The following is an 18,979-nucleotide window of genomic DNA, read 5'->3' as shown; positions in this document are numbered from 1 at the left end:
ATCCACTCTGTCGTTTCAGACTGTGGGGGAACTGGTATGTTTTTATTTCCATGTGTGACACTGTCTTTACATGCTCCTCTACAGAAAATTCCAGCCTGTAGATTTTTTGAAAAGATAACTCAGGGAGCCAATGCGGTGTAATGGTTTGGAGGTTGGACTACGAATCTGGAGAACAGGGTTCGAATCCCTGGAAACCCACTGGGGGATCTTAGGCAAGTCACATTCTCTCAGCCTCAGCGGGAGGCAAAGGAAAACCCTTCTCTGAACAAATTTTTGCAAGACAACCCTGTGATAGGTTTGTTGTAAGTCGGTAATGACTTGAAGGCACACAACAACAACAACAACAACAACAACACAGTGAACCCTTGTTATACGCTGGGGTTTGGTTCCAAGATTGCCTGTGTATAACAAAATCAGTGTATGCTCAAGTCCCATTAAATATAATCACTTAGCAAAATGGTGTCTCTTATAAAAAATGGTAAATCAAGGTTTGATATTTGAAATTTATACTTTTTTGGAATATTTTCAAACAGTGGATGCTTGAATCGCCATGTATAAAAAATCAGTGTATAGGCCCACTGTACATCAGGAAGAAAGGTTCTAGGCCAGGGGTAGGCAACCTTTTTGAGCCGGGGGCCGGGTTGCTGTCCCTCAGACAACTGGGGGGCCGAAGCAAAAAAATAAATAATTAAATAATTTAAAAAAAATAATTTAATATATAAATAAAAAAGGACAAATGTAGGACAAAAATTTCAAATGGAAGACACTTTTTTAAAAAAAATGAAGGACAGGCAAAATTTTTTGCTGGTTTTTAAAAAAATGTTAATATAAATGCATGTTTCTGAGGCTTCTATAGACAATTGCCCCCCAAAGGCCCCGGCGGCAATCGGCGGCAGGACCGGGCTGGGGCCGGTCCCAAGGCCTCGCCGGGCCGCATCCGGCCCGCGGGCCGCAGGTTGCCTACCCCTGTTCTAGGCTGTCTTAATTCCTGCTGTGCTAGTTTTCTACCTCCATGGAATCATTTCTTTGGCTTAGTGTTGCATGCGAACTCAGTCACTGTGTTTTATTGATTTGGGGACTAAGTGTAGTCATGCGGGGGGGGGGGGGGGGTGTTTTAAAAGTCACCACGCAAGGCCTTTCCTGTTATTTCGCTTCCCCAAATTAAGTACTATCTTGCTCCTGGGACATACTAGTCACCAATTCAAGGTGATAGTAAACTTCCTGCTACATTCTGAATTGCCTTCCTGCCTGCTAGCTACCTACGGCAGTCCAAGCCATGTAGTCCTAACCTCAGCACTGTCATTCAATGGGAGAAAACACTGAATTCCAGTTGCCTTCCTGCTGCGCATCCTGCTGCACTGACCGAGTTGCAACCTCATCTTCTTGATGCAAGCTGACAGTACAGCAGCCTCTGGCCATCAATAAATAAAGAAGGGAGAGGCGAGCACTAAAGATACAACTGAGGAAAGTGGGGAAGAAGCAGCAACTATTTCCTACATGTAGGGATGGGGGGGGGAGAGCTGCAGTAGCCTAGCCTTCAAGACAGTCTTGTCATCTACAGGAGAACCTGAGCATGTAACTGACATAGGGTTCTAGCCCTCAAGGTATTATGGAGAGTCAGAGGAAACCAGTGAAAAAGAGAGTAGCTTCTATTTAGAAGTCAGCAGAGTATTCCATATACAGCCAATTTTCACTATACAAAAGTGCTCAAAGCACCATTCTGCCATATCACAGCAGTCATACAAGACAGTGTTGCAAAGACCTCCAAGACTCAACTTGTGGCAAGTTAATGAGCTTGAAGAGTGATGCCACATGGAGCTGAAGCTCTGAGTTTCCTAAAGTGGGATAGTAATGCCACCTCCCATAAAGCACACCTGTAATAGCAAAGCTTGGGAGATGTATGGTAGAGTGATTGCTGGACTGGGACTTGACAGCTCCAGGTTCAAGACTCCACTTGGCAGGGGACCTTGAGACAGTCACATTCTTTCTCAGCCTGTTCCACATCGCAAGGTTGTTGCGAGAATAAAACGGGGAGAAGAAGACTCACAAACACTGCCTGAAGCTCACTGGATGGGATAAATATGTAACAAGTACTAAATAAATTAATGCTTATATGGGCATATACAATGAAATTGTGCATCCTAGAGGCACCCAGGAAATGGCAGAGGAGTCTGCAGACAGGGTACAACATAGCAAATAGGCAATATATAACAATAGCACTTTACATTTCTATACCGCTTCATAGTGATCTAAGCACTCACTAAGCAGTTTACAATGTGTTTGCCAATTTCCCCCAACAAGCTGGGTACTCATTTTACCGACCTATGAAAGGCTGAGTCAAGCTGGAGCCCTGTGGGATCGAACTCACAACGTTGTGGCTGCAGTATTGGCATTTAGCCATTTCTCTGTAAATTTTAAAAAGAGTATAGTTTTTATGCCATGTGATGGTTTATATGATGCCAAAACAGACAAATAAATTTGATCCATTTGGATTCAGTGTTGCATTTGGTTCGGCTTTCCACAACATATCTATTTATTTTTTCCTGGAAAAAAATACACAATTTTCCATGGCTTTATGTCCTCTGCATATTTCATTCTTAGATCTCTACACATGGAAATGGTTGGATTGCACCATACATTGACAAGATGAAGATTAATCCATCTGCCATTCACCTCTGGTCCAACTCGAGCTTCAGTGCCTGCCATCTGCCTCTACTGTTCTACCGTCCCTCTGCCAAAGGTGCGCATCCCATCTGCTTCCAAATCAAGCACGTGCTCCCCACATCTCCACCATTAAGAAGATGCACAGAAGGCCCTTGAAACAAGCTGGACCAAGCTGGCTCCAGTCTGATTAGAAGATCACTTGGCTCTAGTTTGCCTGGCATCCAAAGTAGCACAATTTTATTCATTTGGATTTCTCTTTCCAGCAATCATTCAGCTGGCTGGCACCGTGAGCAAAAGCTGTGTAAACACCAGGAGGCCAACATGAAGTCGGGGGCCAAAGCAGACCTTACCAGTCACAGAACAAGAAAGGATCTTGGCTAAGAAAGCAAGATTCCCTTTTTAGTGCTAGAACGACTACAGCCAGCCATGGCTGTGTTCACATTGAGCATGTGTGTTTGTTTTCATTTTGCTATGTGGATATTCATGTAGTAATAACTGGGTGGACAGCTGAAAACTGCTACGAGCCATTGGCACGCGCACATGCAAACACACACACAAAATCACTACCTGATTTCCACTGCTATCTCTTAAGAATAATTCCTAAGCCTTTTGACACATGTAAACCAAGAATGAGGAATGTATGGCATTCTGCCTATCCTCAACAGCCCTGTTCAGAACTTGCAGACTCTTCATTGAGTCTTATCCTCCTGGTATGCAGTTTTCCTCTTTTCCTACTTCCATCAACCTTACCAAGCATTATCATCTTTTCCAGTGAGTCATGTCTTCTCATCATATGCCTGAAGTACGACAGCCTTGGTTACTGTATCACCTTGGCTGCCCCAGACTTGCTTTAAATGACACTGTCTTGAATGCCAGTAATAAGTCAGAGCAGGACAGAAATCATAACCCCAGAACGTGAATAGCCCCGAGACTCAAGGAATCTCCTGACTTCGCTGCCTGTTTAGGATTGCAAAAATGGGCTCGGGGCATCAGTGAAGCAAGGCTGTACAATTTACAGAGGTGGTCAGGAGCAGAGATTCAGATTAAAAGGACAGGAGACACATACACAATGAAAGCTATGTAGGACAGTAAGTACCACAGGTTTGAAAATTGGCATTTTAAGTACTCAGAATCCCTCAGCCAGGAGAATCCATGCCGACTGGGAGTTTCTGAGAGATGTAGTTTTAAAAAAAAAGCATTCTTCCAAGGTCTGATCTGAATAAAGGAAGCCTATGTATTAAAATACCAAAACAAATTCCACCTAAATATTAGGAAGAACCTTTTTACTGCAAGAGCTATAACAGCTGTACAGTGCAAAAGGTTCCCCTGGAACGTGGTAGACTCTCCATCTTTGGACGTCTTTAAATAGAGACATGATGGACATCTTTCAGGAGTGTTTGAGCTGTGTATTCCTGCATGACTGGGAGTTGAACTCAATGGTCCTTGTGGTCTCTTCCAATTCCAAGACTCTACCTTCCAATATGTGTCACGTCACTCACCACATTCAAGGCTTTCTCCTTGAGGGCTGACGTTTGAATTTTGCTTTTCCATTTGCAAAGGAGGCCAACTGATGCTCAAACCCTGGAAGGTGCTCAATCTCTGGAAGTTGCTGTCGCTTTTAAGAAGAGGATTGATGAACACAAATATGTGCAGTTTATGAGCAATGCTGGAAATAAACAAAGTATCCGGTCATTGAAGTCTATGGTGCTGGATAAGCACAAAAACAATTAGAAATAGTTATTCTGATCTATTGAGAGCAATGATCATTGACAGGTGAAACAGCAGCAATCACTTTAACACACTACCCCTTGCAACTGAGACAAATTGGAGAACTTAATAAGCAGCAGACAGATCTCCTGCCCAGCTCAAGAATGGAAGCCTGCTGCTTGGCAGAATGAGCATCAAGAAAAGATCTGCTGGGCCAGATTACATTTTGCCAGGTACTGCTGGGCAGTCTTGCTGGGCTTTCTAAAACACAGACAGACTCAGGGAAGCCCCATTCAAGGAGAGTTGGTAGAGACCAGAAATGCTAGTTGTATGTGTCTTTGCATAGGATACTTTTGGTCTCAGGGGTATGGGTGGGGACCAGAGATGTAAAATTTCCAGAAAATTTGGTGCCATGGATAGGAAAAAAAACACATTTTTTTCTATTTGTTTTCTCAGAAAAAAAATTATCCCCAAAAATGAAAAACATGTAAAATCAGCATCCTTTGCATATGGAAAGTCAATTCACTTTAGAAACATAAAATGTCCCATATATAACTTAATTTGGCATAAAAGTTTTGTGTTTGATATATCAAAGGAACAGTTAATACAGAAAATAATCACATAGTGAATTTCATTTTTAAACATTCTGCTGTTACAAATGGAGCTAAAGAATCCTGTATTGCAAACAACACTTGAACAACAAGGTACCTCCTAGCTTTTCCAGTTTATACACAGAAAGAAACAATGAAAATGAAACCAATCATAATTAGTAAAAGAATGAAAAATATTTGGTCTTCATAGTGCCAAACAAACATTAAGCATTCATTCTCCCAAAAATAAATGTAGATAAGGAATTGCAATGATGATCCCTGCTACATCATTTTTAGAAATAATGGGGGAAAGTAAATCTATGAACATGTCCCAAATATTTTATTCATCATTCTGAAAGAAATTATTTCATAATCCAATCTTTTGCAGTTTTTCTAGAAAAATCTACTTTCTGAAAAATGAGGGGAAATTTTTCCCTCAATTTTTTCCAGATTTTTCTTTTCTGGGCCTTCACATCTCTAGTAAGGAGTAATTGAAAAATGTGGAACAACTGGCAGAGTGTAAACATTTATTTACATATGAATGAAGACAGGCTGAGAAGATGAGAGTGGAAGAGACTGCTTAGAACAGTGGTTCCCAACCTGTGGGTCGGAACCCCTTTGGGGGTCAAATGATCCTTTCATGGGGGTCACCTAAGGCCATTGGAAAACACCTATTTAATTATAGTTATGAAGTAGCAACGAAAATAATTTCATGGGTTTAGGTCACTACAACATGAGGAACTGTATTAAAGGGTTGCGGCATTAGGAAGGTTGGGAACCAATGGCTTAGAATGATGTGTTGTTAGTGAAAGAGACTAGTAGGGAGTGGGACCCGTGGTTTGAGGAGTACAGACTAGATTACAGTGCTAAGCAAGACATGAGCAAGGCAAGAATGAGATAAAAGCAAGGTAGTCCAGTTGCTTGAACAGACAGAACACTGCCTACCTAGCCCCCAATACCCCCCCCAATCTATAGGGCAAGTGAGGCACAAGGTATATGAAGTCATGTCACCCTCCTGGTTTTGTTGACCTGCAGATCCAGGCAACTGTAGCCATCATAGTCAATAGTGATGAATGCACTGTCAGCCCTCCGTATCCATTGAATTTTTATCCACAGATTCAAGCATCCACAGTCTGAAAATATTCTAAAAAGATATAAATTCCAAAAAGCAAACCTTGATTTTGTTATTTTATATAGGGGATACCATTTTACTATGCCACTGTATTTAATGGTACTTGAGCATACAACCTATTTTCATATCCACGGGGGTCCTAGAACTAAACCCCAGCAGATACCAAGAGCCCACTGTAGTCCAACAACATCTCCACAGGGTTGTTGTTATTGTTGTGTAACTTCAAGTCATTTCCAACACATGGCAAACGTAAGGAGAACCTAGCATGGGGTTTTCTTGGCACGTTTCTTCAGAAGGGGGTTGTCATTGCCATCCTCTGGGGCTGAAACAATGTGACCTGCCCAAGGTCACCCAGTGTGCTTACATAGCCAAGCCAGGATTCAAACCCTGGTCTCCAGTCATACTTCAGTGCTCAAACCACTACACCATGGTGGCTCTCTCTGCAAAAGTAATAATAATAATAATCGAGGCAGGTAACAGCAAACTAAATATAACAATTACATAAACAATAATAAAATATTCCCTAATCTCCTGAACCCTCCCCCCTACTCCTAAAATTACAAATAAAACATAACAACTTCAATAACAATTCTGGTACAACAAATTTAACACAGTTCCACCAAGATTATAGCAAAGATTTGGAACAAAGCTACAGGAAAAGAGATTCCACCTCCACATTAGGAGGAACATCCTGAGAGTAAGGGCTGTTCAACAGTGGAACAAACAACCCTCAGAGTGTAGTGGAGTCTCCTTCCTTGGAGGTCTTTAAACAGAGGCTGGATGGCCATCTGTCAGGCATACTTTGATTGAGATTTCCTGCATGGCAGAATGGGGTGTCAGAAAATGCTGTAAAAAGGAGATTGTGAACCAAGAACCTCTGCTAAAGGCTTGCTTGTGCTGAGTTCTTTTCCCACAAAATCCAGAATTCACATAAGTGGAATGTAATGAGAGAAAGAAACCAGATCCCAATCCAGTTAAAGTTAAGCAACTACTGTATATACTGGACTATAAATCAACCCCGTGTATAAGTCAAGGGCAGGTGTGGGGGCCAAAATAATGGATTCTGATATGACCTGAGCATAAGTCGAGGATAAAACTTAGGGGCATGTAAAGGATCTAAAGGATGGAGCAAAGGAAAACAATACCAAAGTATTTACAAAATTCCAGCAGGCATAACTGTCTGTGTTCACACTAAAGGCACGCTCTTGCCTTGCACCAGGGGATGGTTCTTTTTCATAAGAGTCAGAGTACAGTACTTATATTGACCTGTGGATAAGTCGACTCAGCTTTTTTGAGTCAATTTTTTGAGTAAAATTTCCAGACTTGTATATGAGTATATACAGTATACACAGGGTTTAACAAAGAAGGAAGACATCAATTTACAGGCTGGCATCAACCTCTTTAACCCATGCTCAACAGCTGAAAAACTTTCCTGAATATCTCTGTACACCAGGAAGAAAGAAAAAAACACAGTGAAAAACTTCCAATTTGAGTTAATGAGATCCCATGGCGTTTGCCCTAAAGTTAGTCGTACAATCACCTCAGAGATCACTTTCCTCAAGACACCCAGTGTTCAAAATACAGGAACTGCTTCGTACTTTGAGGGACACTAACCACTGCTTGGGCTTTTGCAGAGTGAGAAATTATGGACAGGGACGGCTGTCGGTACTCCATGTTATTAAGCCTCCAAATTCTGGGTAAAGGTAACTTGCATTCAGCACTGAGAAAAATTGGTTTTCATAACTTTCAGATCACCTGCGGAAGATTGTATCACCACACATCTTCCAGAGAATTATGGGCAGTGAGTTTCTAGTCCCATCACAACATGGCAAGGAAAGTTAAGATTGGAGATAATCCTTACAAGATCCAAAGAGTAAGCTTCATACCTGAGCAGAGATCCATAATTTGCCATCCCAAGATTCTGAGTCACTGATACTCACCATCAGAAAAAGTCTCAAGAGGACAGCCTAAAACATATGGCCATAACAGAGGATTCTAGGACAACATTGCCAATTTGTTGTTCTCCAGGTATGTTGGGCTACAACTCTCCTCGCCCATCAATGGCTGTGCTTGCTGTTAACAGTGGAAAATCACAGAATTTCAAGGGCCATCTATTCCAACCCTCCTGCCATGCAAGAATACTCAGCTAAAACACTCCTGTGAGATGTCAATTCAACCTCTGCTTTAAAATCTCAGCATCCATCAGCCTCTGAGACAATCTATTCCACTCTCAAACATCTCTTTTGGTCTGGAAATTCTTTGTGATCTTCAGGTTGAATTAGACAGAAGCCCAACACTCCATGTTATTAAGCCTCCAAATTCTGGGTAAAGGTAAGCTCATGGTTAGGAAAGAGAATTCTGGGAGTGAGGACAGATGTTCAACATGCATACAACTGGGTGAGATATCTGGGTCTGCCCTCAAGAACCAGTGACAAGCTGATTGTATGTTGGTGCTAAAATATAGTGACAAAGCTGAACGCAGTGCATAACCTAAACATATGCACATCTCCCTTTACCAAGACAGAGAACACTGTCTTCTCCCTCCATAGTTAATCTCACCTCATTTGTTCCATAACTGCTACATACAAAGTCCAGGACATCTATTATAATGGACAGAATGGCTCCTGACACAAAGCATTCTGGGACTTCACCTAGCAATCCAGTCAAAACAGCATAATCCAGTAGGTTTCCATGTACCTAGGGGCAAAAAGCCATAGCCTTGTGCAAACTGTTCTTCCATTTCCTGGCACAGAAAGGAGACAAGATGCATGGCTAAACTGGTCCAGAAGTACTAAGAATCCCCAAGCTATTTAATTCCACACATACTGTAAGGGGCAGGGCAGAGAATCACACAACAACACAAGCTACACAGAAAAGGAAAATGAGGTTCATTAATTACTGTTTAGACAGATTCCCCCCCAAAAATCTTTGTCTACCATACGGTTTCCTATACATGCTGGAAACTGTAGAGGCATGCAGTCCAAAAGCTTATGGAGCTCAAAGGGAAAACAGAGACAATCCTAGACAGCAGCTGGGCAAGGAGATAATTGGAGTGATATGTGGAATCTAACCCATATTTCTAAGCACCAAACATCCTTCCCCAACTTACTACCCTCCAGGTGTTTGGGGCTGTAGCTCTATCATTCTTTGCTAACAAGGTCAGTATGAGGGACTCTGAGGGCTATGTCCAAACACTGGATTGGGGTTACCATCCTTACAATCTGTCATGAACGCAAGCGGGGTGGGTGGGTGAGGATTTCAAAATATGTGTCATTGGGAATCCAAACCTAAGATGATCCACAAAGAAAATACATGCACAGAATAGTATATTGCAATGAAATCATCCATAGCACAATGTTGCAACGAAAAAACACTACATGGCTGGTGAACCCAACTTGCCCACTGTATCACCTGCCAAGTCAATTGGGTGAGTGGGGTTAGAATACGGGAAGGAAGCAATAATTTGTGGCTCACTCCAATCTTGACAATAATGAGAAAAACAAGCCACAGGGCCACCATGCTGCTGCAGGTTGTATGAAATGGCAAAGGATCCCCCCCCTCTATGGACAATCACAAAACTCCTGACCAGGGATACAGACCTTCCTCAGAGTTGCTAGGCAACAGCACACGTGCCACATCACTTCAACTACCACTAATAGAAGAGAGATACAGCCAAGGAAGGCGCCCAGCAGATTCTGACAAACATAAGACACAGGTAAGAATGCACAGCCTACTTGTTACACAGCACTCTTTGGTAACCAAGATTGGATTTGACCAGAGACCCTAGGCTTGCTGCTTCATATTCAGGAGAGATATTTAAGGGGCAAGCCTAAGTTTTATAGAATTATGCACAGTGGGGAAAGAGTCTCTCCTTTCTCAAACATCAGAACTCATGGTCACCCAATAAGAGTGAGAACTGTTGCAATAGGATCAATAAAGCAAAAAGCATTCATGCAACATGTAGGTTATGGAATATGCTGCTACAAGATTCAGCAATGACCAATAGTGTAGATCAGCATTCCCCCAGCTATTGTGTATTGGCATACAAATACAGTGTAACCGCATTATACGCTGGAAAGCAGTGTTGCTTCTTCCAGTGCCATGGACCGTAAGAATTAATGGTGTGTGCACCCATGACGTGCACGCACCACCACGAGCACGAGCCCCATTACTTGTAATGGGGCTCAAGCATACACATTTTTTGTTTTACGCGGGGGGGGGGTGTATCCCGGAATGGATCCCCACGTAAAACAAGGGCACACTGTATCATCATCCCTGAGCAACAAGACTGGGAGAGTCTGGCTCAGTTGGCTGCAAAGGATGGATTTCCATTCATGGAGACATCTATAAATGAAATGGATTCAAGCTACAGAAAAGGACATTTCACCTAAACATCAGGAAGAACTTCCTGATGGTAAGAGATGTTCGACAGTAGAACATGATGCCTCAGAAAGTGATAGAGTCTTCTTCTGTGGAAGTTTTTAAACAGGCTGGATGGCCATCTGTCGGGGATGCTTTGATTGTGTATTCCTGCATGGGAGGAGGTTGGATTGGATGGCCCTTGTGGTTTCTTCCAATTCTATAATTATCAGTCCAGACGACATACAGAACATCCAGATTCTGAGGTACTATATCTGTGAACTAAATTTGCTAGGGAATGAACAACAGAAAATGGCAGTTACTCATCAAGCTGTACTTCTGAGCTTTGTGGAAAAGTAGTCAACAGAATGATTGATCAGACTAACCTTTGGTGAGATTCTGAAGGGAATTGTTTAAAAGCAGGCTGCAGATTAAGCGAAGGCCAGGCTTGACCCCAAAGGTTCACCCATTGCCTACCTCTCCTTCAGACACTCTCAAGTAGCAGTAACTGAGGCCAAGTTGAAGAACAAAAGAATGAAACTCAGATGTTGTTTTCTTCACTCAGACTTCTCAAGAGCCTTGCACCATCAAGCGTGTTTAATTGGACTCCACTGTGACACTTTGGGGTCTCAGAGGGCTACACAGGTGCTGGTGCTAAAAGCAGCTCTTATTTTCAGAGGCAAAGGGAGTTGCCATTTCCCCACCCAAGTTGAAACAGAGATAGTGTGCAGCAGAAAGTGCAGGTTACAGAGAGTAAAGCTTCACTGGCTTTAAAGTAAACATTTGTCAACATATATAGCAAGGGATAGGCAACTACACTGGACACCAAGATGACTTTGGAAAGAGGGTTGCCACTGTTAGCTTTTTTTTTTTTTGTAAGTCAGGATGCTGGGATATTTCAAAAATGGTAACAGGGCCACATTTGGCCCACAGGCCACACTTTCCTCACCCTAGGATTAAAAAAACAACACCCTTTTATTCTGCATATTCAGTCATGTCAACAGATTCTTTATCCATGGATTCAAGAATCCACAGCTTGAAAATATCTGCAAAAAGATATAAATTCCAAAAAGTAATGCTTGGTTTTGCAATTTTCTATAAGGGACCCCATTTACTATGCCTTGTATTTAATGTGCCTTGGGCATCCAAGGATTTTGTAATCCACAGGGGGTCCTAGAACCAGACCCCTGCGGAGAAAAAACTTGCTATTCTGCACTTGAGAAAACTTGGCCAGTTCACCCCATGACTTGCCACTGTTATGTCCTAACACTATGTCCTCCTTGATTTATAGTGTAATTTTGTTACTTCCTAGTTTGTAAGAAACCATGGCTTGCCAGCACATCTGAACTAGAAATCCAAGACTTGCAGTTATCCTGCCCAAACCATGATTTAGTATTACACAAATTATGGCTTAGTACTGCACATATACACTTGTCCTTCCACATTCATGGGGGTTAGGGGCACAAGTCCTCCATGAATATGGAAAAACCACAAATAACAAAAACACTATGTTTTTACCTGAGAGAACACCTCTCTAGTTCCTTCAGTGCAACTTTTGGTTAAAGTTGACCACAGAGTTGCCCTGGAAGAGCTAGATATTCCTAGAGAGAACATATTAATAACATCCATCAATAATCAACTCAGCTAAAGTCAAAGCCGCAAATGTGGAGAGGGACAAGTGTATTATGGAGAATTGGTTGTTAGTGCTTCATGAATAGATGCCCGTATGACCTAAGCGATTCACCCCTAAAAGTACACTGTCATAGGCGAGTTACACGCATTACTATCTTCTCAACCCTGCTCCTTAAACTTCTATTATCACCCCTTTCAACAAGTGTAATTTGGTGACACATCTCCCACCCACAGCCTAGTCCCCTTTAAATAAGTTGAGAGATTCTCCTGAGAAAACCTGCCACCTAAAACAATTATTTTCTATTACATATTGCCAAATGGGAGCCACTTGATATTTCTACCTTCTACAAGCAAGGTAATTTCAATGCTCTGCAACTGCCCTATGTCAAGGCAGGTGGGTTGGAAGGCCCAAAGAAGCCCAGAGATCCACTAAACCAAATAACAGCAAAGAAAAGACAGTAAATCAGCAGAGGTTAAGGGAGAGTGGAAGGGTGGAGACAAAGGGTACTGTACCAGTTTTTGCTTGTGGCCTGTGAATCCCAAAGTATACTAGATTTTAGATGCAACTTCCAAAAAGTCTGGCCACACAGATGGTCGATTTGTGATACTACAGCACAGCCAGTCTTGGCAGAAGTTCATGGCATGCCTGGAGAATAGCCAGAAGGCAAGCATGCCTAGCTCCCATCTAAACAAGCATTAGTCAAACTCAAGGGTTTTTCTCCAGTTTCTTGCAAAATTTATTTAAAGCAGCACTTGGAGGAGGCTGCAAAACTGGCCTTGTGGGACACATTGGAGGAACACCAGAATTCCTCAGAAGCTTATTATAATGTCTTCCCAAGTAGAGCTTGGGAAAGTTGCTCTTTTGGAGTACAGCTCCCAGAATCTACCAGCCAGCACTGCTATGCTGACCAAGTGATTTGTTGAGCTGCTATCCAAAAAAGCAATTTTTGCAAGCTCTAAATGAGATGGTCAATAGTGACTACCAGTCACCCCTGAAATGACAGGGAATCCAGCACTACCCATCTTGCCTTGCAACCTGGCAAAGGGTTCATGAGCACAACAATTATGCTTTAGGCTGCACTTCACATTTGCTGAGTTTAATGCAATTTATTGAGTTTATGATATCTGGGCCTGGAACAGTATGCCCTTGTGGTCCACACTGGCAATTCTGGAGAGCACTGTTGGATATAGATTTAATATGGAGAGAATGGCAGCGGATATCACATTTAGACTTTTAAACACTGAAGAAAAAATCATTATTAATAATGAAAAATGCTGATTGGTTTAGCAAGGTCAATGTACCAGATGGAGACTATTATTCTTATGTCTAGGAATACATGTACCTGTTATATATCCCTAAATTTTAAAAAAATCTCTGCTGTGTTTCAGATGTCTAGAGGTGGTTGCTGTTGTTGTGCTTTGCCTTCAAGTTGTTTCTAACTTATGGCAACCCTAAGGTGAACCTATCACAGAGTTTTCTTGGCAAGACTTATTCAGAGCGAGGTTGCCTTGGCCTTTCTTCTGAAGCAGAGTGTGTGTGACTTGCCTAAGGCCACCCAATGGGTTGCTGTGTCCATGTGATGATTCAAAACCCCAGTCTCCAGAGTCACAGTCCAACACTCAAGCCACTGTACCACACTGACTTGTCTAGAGGATAATAACCTATACACACACAGACAGATTTTGTTTGTTAGATGCTGAAGTTTTCTACCCTTGACACATCCATGAGTCTACTGAAGAATTCATGCATATTGCTGGAGAAATGTTTTAAGGTACATGTTCCTTTTTCTTGGGGTAAGCATTCGACCAGGCCTCTTGGATCTCGCTGTCATTGCCCATTTATTAATTTATTTAGTTATTTATTTTAGACTTGTCTCCATAAATCTTAGAGATATAATTTAAACAGTATAAAATGAACCAACTGTACAAACACACCCATTGCTTCCCTCTAGCTACACACTGGAAAGGGCAGTGGTGCCAGGCAAGCTGGGTTTTTTTGGAGCTGCTTATATGCCATTACAGATCTTCTCACTGACTGATCATAATTCTCAGCAACTGACCTACAGCAATTCTCAGAACATATGGCTTGCAAGCACTGTACTAGGTCTGGTGTCCACATCCAATGACACAGTCTGTGCAACCTCAGATACAAGTGGGAATTATCATTTGCTGCTTTTTCGGGGGGGGGGGAGAAATCCCTGCAAATAAGGTAAGGAGCACATGGTGGAAAGAAGATTCTAGCTCATCCATTTCCTTGTTGTGCTAATATTCTAATTGTAAAGATTCCTGCCGAGCTGAATTTAAAAAAAAAAAGTCACACATACAGCTCCACTAGGAAGTAGCACATTGCCACCTGGTATAGTTAAGCAACCAACAACCCCTTCTCAATTCCCTGGGCTACATCAAAGTCAATGAGAATTACAATAAACCCCAAATGTTTCATTTATAGCCCTCACTTCTCCCAGCATGGGACAAAATTCACACCAAAAGTTAACAGAGCATCATAAAATTCAAGTGGAAGAGGAAAAACATACAACACAACATGAAAACAAATGGGAAGGTCCGGTGAGGTCAGACGTGAAAATCTACAAAAATAAAATGGAACGTAAGCCATCACTGAAACGATAACCAGGCATATAACAGGCAAAATCTTTTGAGGGAGAGTAAACAAAGAACTTGGAAAGAATGCTTATTTTTAAAAGAACTCCCATAATTTCCATGGGCTGTGCTGGCCAGGGGATTCTGGGAATTGTCATCTAAGAAATGCATTTGCCATTCCACGGTTGTGGAATCATGGCCAGGTAGACTATACCCTGTGCTGTGCACATAGAAAAGACAGAATGAGCAGACGTACTGCCTCTTCATGGGACCTATCTTCATATGAACAGGCACTGAGATTCAGCAGACCAAGGTTTTTTTGTTTGCTAAAGATATTCCCAGATGCTCAGCTCCATCTTCAGCACACACCTGTCCAGACTAGGCCAAGAAAACATGCCAACAATCCACTGGCAGGCACCAATAATGCCAAAGGCATCTATTTATTGAAAAGCCTGATTCGGGCTAAAGAACAGTCACATACATTAACAATATTTCCAAAAAGCAGCTATCTATTCCACACATTAATTTCAGCAGTTTAATACTTTAATTTGGTACTATTTGCACAGCTGCATCATGAGAAATTCTTATCCCACATTTCCCTCTTTGATGCAGGCAAGGGAGGCAACAGGCACATTTTGACCCATCAACTGAGGGACTGGCTCAGCTCATGTTAAGGAACATATGAATATAAAACGTAAGCTTGAAATTTTGACGCCAGGTACATTCAGGACAGAAGAAGACTGATCAGGATTTCAGCATGGAGTAGTCCAGTATCTAAGACTGGCAGAATCAAAAATATCATGCAGGTATATTAAGAGCCAGGTATATCTTCTAGAACATGGCCACATAGCCCGAAAAATCCACAAAAAACAAGTAAATACAACTTGTAGAATATATACAGCTCTGAACACAGATGATACAATTCTGGGAAATGGAATTCTATCCAGCATGAGATAGAATTCTTACTAATGATATAAATTTTCACTTATTTCATCCTTACTCTCAAGAATGAAAAAAAATTAGTTGACAACATTCACAAGTAATTTTTATGATTTTTTTCATCTTTTGGGGCTTTAGTACAACAAATATCATTTGCAGAAAACCTAATCTTCTGTGCAAAAAATAAGCACAGAAAACTAAAACAAAACTCGGAAAAAGCGCTGGTAATTTTGCTGTCACTAAAGGCCCAAAACAATTTTTTCAGTGGGTTAAAAGACATGAAATGTCTTTCTGATCAAGGATGAGAAAATCTAAAAGTATCCCTTACATCCCCCTCTTTCTATACCAGGGCAGGCAACCTGCAGCCCTCCAAATGCTTCCGACTACAACTCCTGAAAGCCCCAGCCAGCATGGTTAATGGCAAATGATTATGAGAATCAAGAGTCCAAAACATCATGAGGACCAAAGTTTCTCCAGCACTGACAGTTAAGCAGAAAAACCATAGTTTCAGGTAGCCTTTCCACCTTCCAGGTTGGTGGAGGATGCTGTGAGGTACAGTCCAACACATACAGAAGGCACCAGGTAGGGAAAGACTGTTCTCATTAGTACAGTATTAGTAGGTGGGCTTTCTTGGCCTTGCTTTGCCATAAAACCCAAGAGAAGGAGGAGAAAAGCTAATCTAAGCCTGACTTGTTTCAACTAAGCTTGAGAGAGTTTCCTAGAACCCTATCACACTAGACAAATCCTGCTCAGAAATGGGATTTTAGAAGTAGAAAAGACCCACAAATGCGGGATGATTTTCAGACGTGTTTCTCCCAAACAGAAATAACGTGAAAATAAAGCGAATGGAAAGTGGACAAAAATGACACCGTTTTTGTCCACTTTTTGTTTGCTCTATTTTCATGTTATTTCTGTTTAGGAGAAACGTCATCTGAAAGCCTCCTACATTTGCATTTTTTTCTACTTTTAAATCTAAGCAGGATTTGTCTGGTGTGATAAGGTCCCTAGAAAACTTTCCAAGTTATAAACCTATCAAAATTAACTTCTTTCCTAAGAGAGTTTTGGAGTTGTAGGTCAGAAGAAGCAACTTTCCCAAGCTGCTGTAGCCTACTGTCCACTCTGGTGAGTGGGAAGATTTTCCCCAGTCTGGCTACTCTGTATATGTTTTTGAGCCTGTCTGTCTTCAGATTGTCTGCTGACTTATGGCAATACCTTGAATTTCATAGGGTTTTCTTAGGCAAGGGATCCTCAGAGATGGGTTTGTCAATTCCTTCCTCTGAAATGTAGCCTACAGCACTTGGTATCCATTGGCAGTCTCCCATCCAAATATTAATATGGGCTGACCTTGCTTAGCTTCCAAGATCAGATGGGATCTGTTGCCTTTATGCCCTCTGGCTACTCTATCTACTTCTAATACCACCTGCCAGAAAACCGAGACTTTCTGCATGTGAAACAAGTGCTTTGCCACTGTTCTTATGGTATCATTTCTCCCACTCTTCCCTGGGGAGGGCTTCTCCTTATTAGAGAAAAATCAATCCACACCCCATTGGTCAAATGACAATGATATTCAGCATTATATGTACTAACAAGACGAGACAGAGACAGAAAGGCAAACACAGACCAGGGAACAATAAGATACTAATGGATCTTGAAGAAACACCAACCAATGCTCAGCAAGCAGCAAGGCTATGTTGACAGGGCTATCCAAAAGGAAATCTGATGTATGGCACCTGTCAACATAGCCCTGCTCCTTGCTGAGCACTGATCGGTGTTATACATCTCTAAACATGAAGCCTGTTTCTCTAAACACGGAGAGCACTGGATCTCCAGAATTTGAGCCAGAATTTTTTTTCACAGCCCTCCCTGGAAACCCCTTGAATCTGTCATTACTGCAGTGGCCAGAGCCTAGACACAAATAAAATGTGACTTGACATTTGTATTCCCATGTGGCCTCTCATCCAATCCTAACCAAGCCTCATCTTGCTTAGCTTTAGGATGTCATGGTTGATAACGTCTACTATCTCTGCCACAAGACAATAAAACCAATTAAATAAGGTAAAATTTCCTAAGTCCTACCAATGAAAGAACACAGGAAGATTCCAAGATGTATGTTTACCATTTAATTCCTGTGCCCAAAAGTAAAGGTCTTTCCCATAAGGTTTGCTGCTCAGAAAGTTTTTGATGTTTGACTTTAACAAACACACACTTTCTCACACTCACCACTCCACCAAAACTTCAAGAGTGGAACACACCAAAATCTTTACATCTTTTGGAAGTTCAAGAAAAGAAGGAGAATTCTCCCTACTTTCTCTATAGCAAGTACAGCATGCTTCTTTCACTTGTTTTTCCACCACTGCATCCCTAGGGAGCTTCGTGCTGACTCCAGCCACCCATTACAGTCAGTTGGCAAGTCTCCTCCAATTTGAGCATCTCCCTCAAGTGGTTTCCAGCTTTCCTGCATCACTCTATTCCAGAGGGGAGAGAGGAATGGAGAGAGAAGAACAGCAGCAAACCCCTTTGAAGCCTTAGTATTTAACCAGCAAAACAAGAGCTGGGAAATATCACTTTTTTGGATGATGACTCTGATTCTGAACCTGCTGCCCTAAAAAGCTAATTTATCAAAGCCCTCTTGCAGACTCTTCTGGGTCACTGTCAAATCATCACATACTTCTAGGTCCATCTCTCTCTTGCATCTCCATAAACTTCTTCTGGAACAAACAAGCCCAGCCAAGTGCCACCTCCTTCCCCATATTCTGAAAGGAGCTTTTAGCTTCTATTTCACAAACTGAATAGCAAGAAAGAACTAAACTCAAAACAGATTTGTAACATAACAGGGCAAGTAAATGAAAAAACATGCATTCTGCATGCACTCGGAAGATCCTTTCTTTAAATAACCAGGTGATACAGTGGTTAGAACAGGGGAACTGTGGCCATCCAGATGATGTTGAACTACAAATCCCACCATTCCATGCCACTGCTTACTCTGGCTAAAGATGAAGCAACTGGATAACCAACAAAAGCAATAGGGCCACTGTTGCCAACTCTTAGTTCAATGTACCAGGCTTGAATCCTCACTATGCACAACCTATGCACCATTTCATGTTCTCTCAATTTAAAACCATTTCACAGGTTATCATGACAAGAAGATAGGACATGGGACACATACTATTGATGCCCTTCAGAAGATAAATTTATACATAAACAAATCCTTGCTGAGATGTGTGGAAAACATCATGATACTCATGATGGGAATGCTAAAACAGGGTTGGAGAATCTGTGGGCATTCCCATCAGCCCAAGATAGCCCAATGGTGAAGGATGAAGAAAGTTGTATTTCATCAACATCTGGGAGGCAGCAG

The 18,979-nt window shown here is 41.8% G+C and overlaps 1 protein-coding gene across 4 annotated transcripts in view; it reads right to left on the bottom strand.

Annotated features, from left to right (window-relative positions):
• LOC121933379 (vigilin-like) overlaps positions 1-18,979 on the bottom strand; it is a 67,651-nt gene that overhangs the window by 44,908 nt on the left and 3,764 nt on the right. For 2 of the 4 annotated variants that reach the window (XM_042473017.1, XM_042473021.1), the window contains exon 2: positions 4,164-4,330. The exons of 1 other annotated variant lie outside the window; for it this stretch is intronic. The gene's annotated coding sequence lies outside the window, so the exon portion shown is untranslated. Of the gene's footprint in view, positions 1-2,322; positions 2,344-4,163; positions 4,331-18,979 lie in introns of those variants that run through there. One more of the 4 variants, XM_042473019.1, reaches the window with a different exon arrangement.

Source organism: Sceloporus undulatus, chromosome 6 (genome assembly GCF_019175285.1).
Source record: "Sceloporus undulatus isolate JIND9_A2432 ecotype Alabama chromosome 6, SceUnd_v1.1, whole genome shotgun sequence".
In the NCBI taxonomy this organism is placed as follows: Eukaryota; Metazoa; Chordata; class Lepidosauria; order Squamata; family Phrynosomatidae; genus Sceloporus; species Sceloporus undulatus.
Note: the sequence above shows the minus strand (reverse complement) of the source record. Positions and strands in the feature narration are given on the sequence as shown.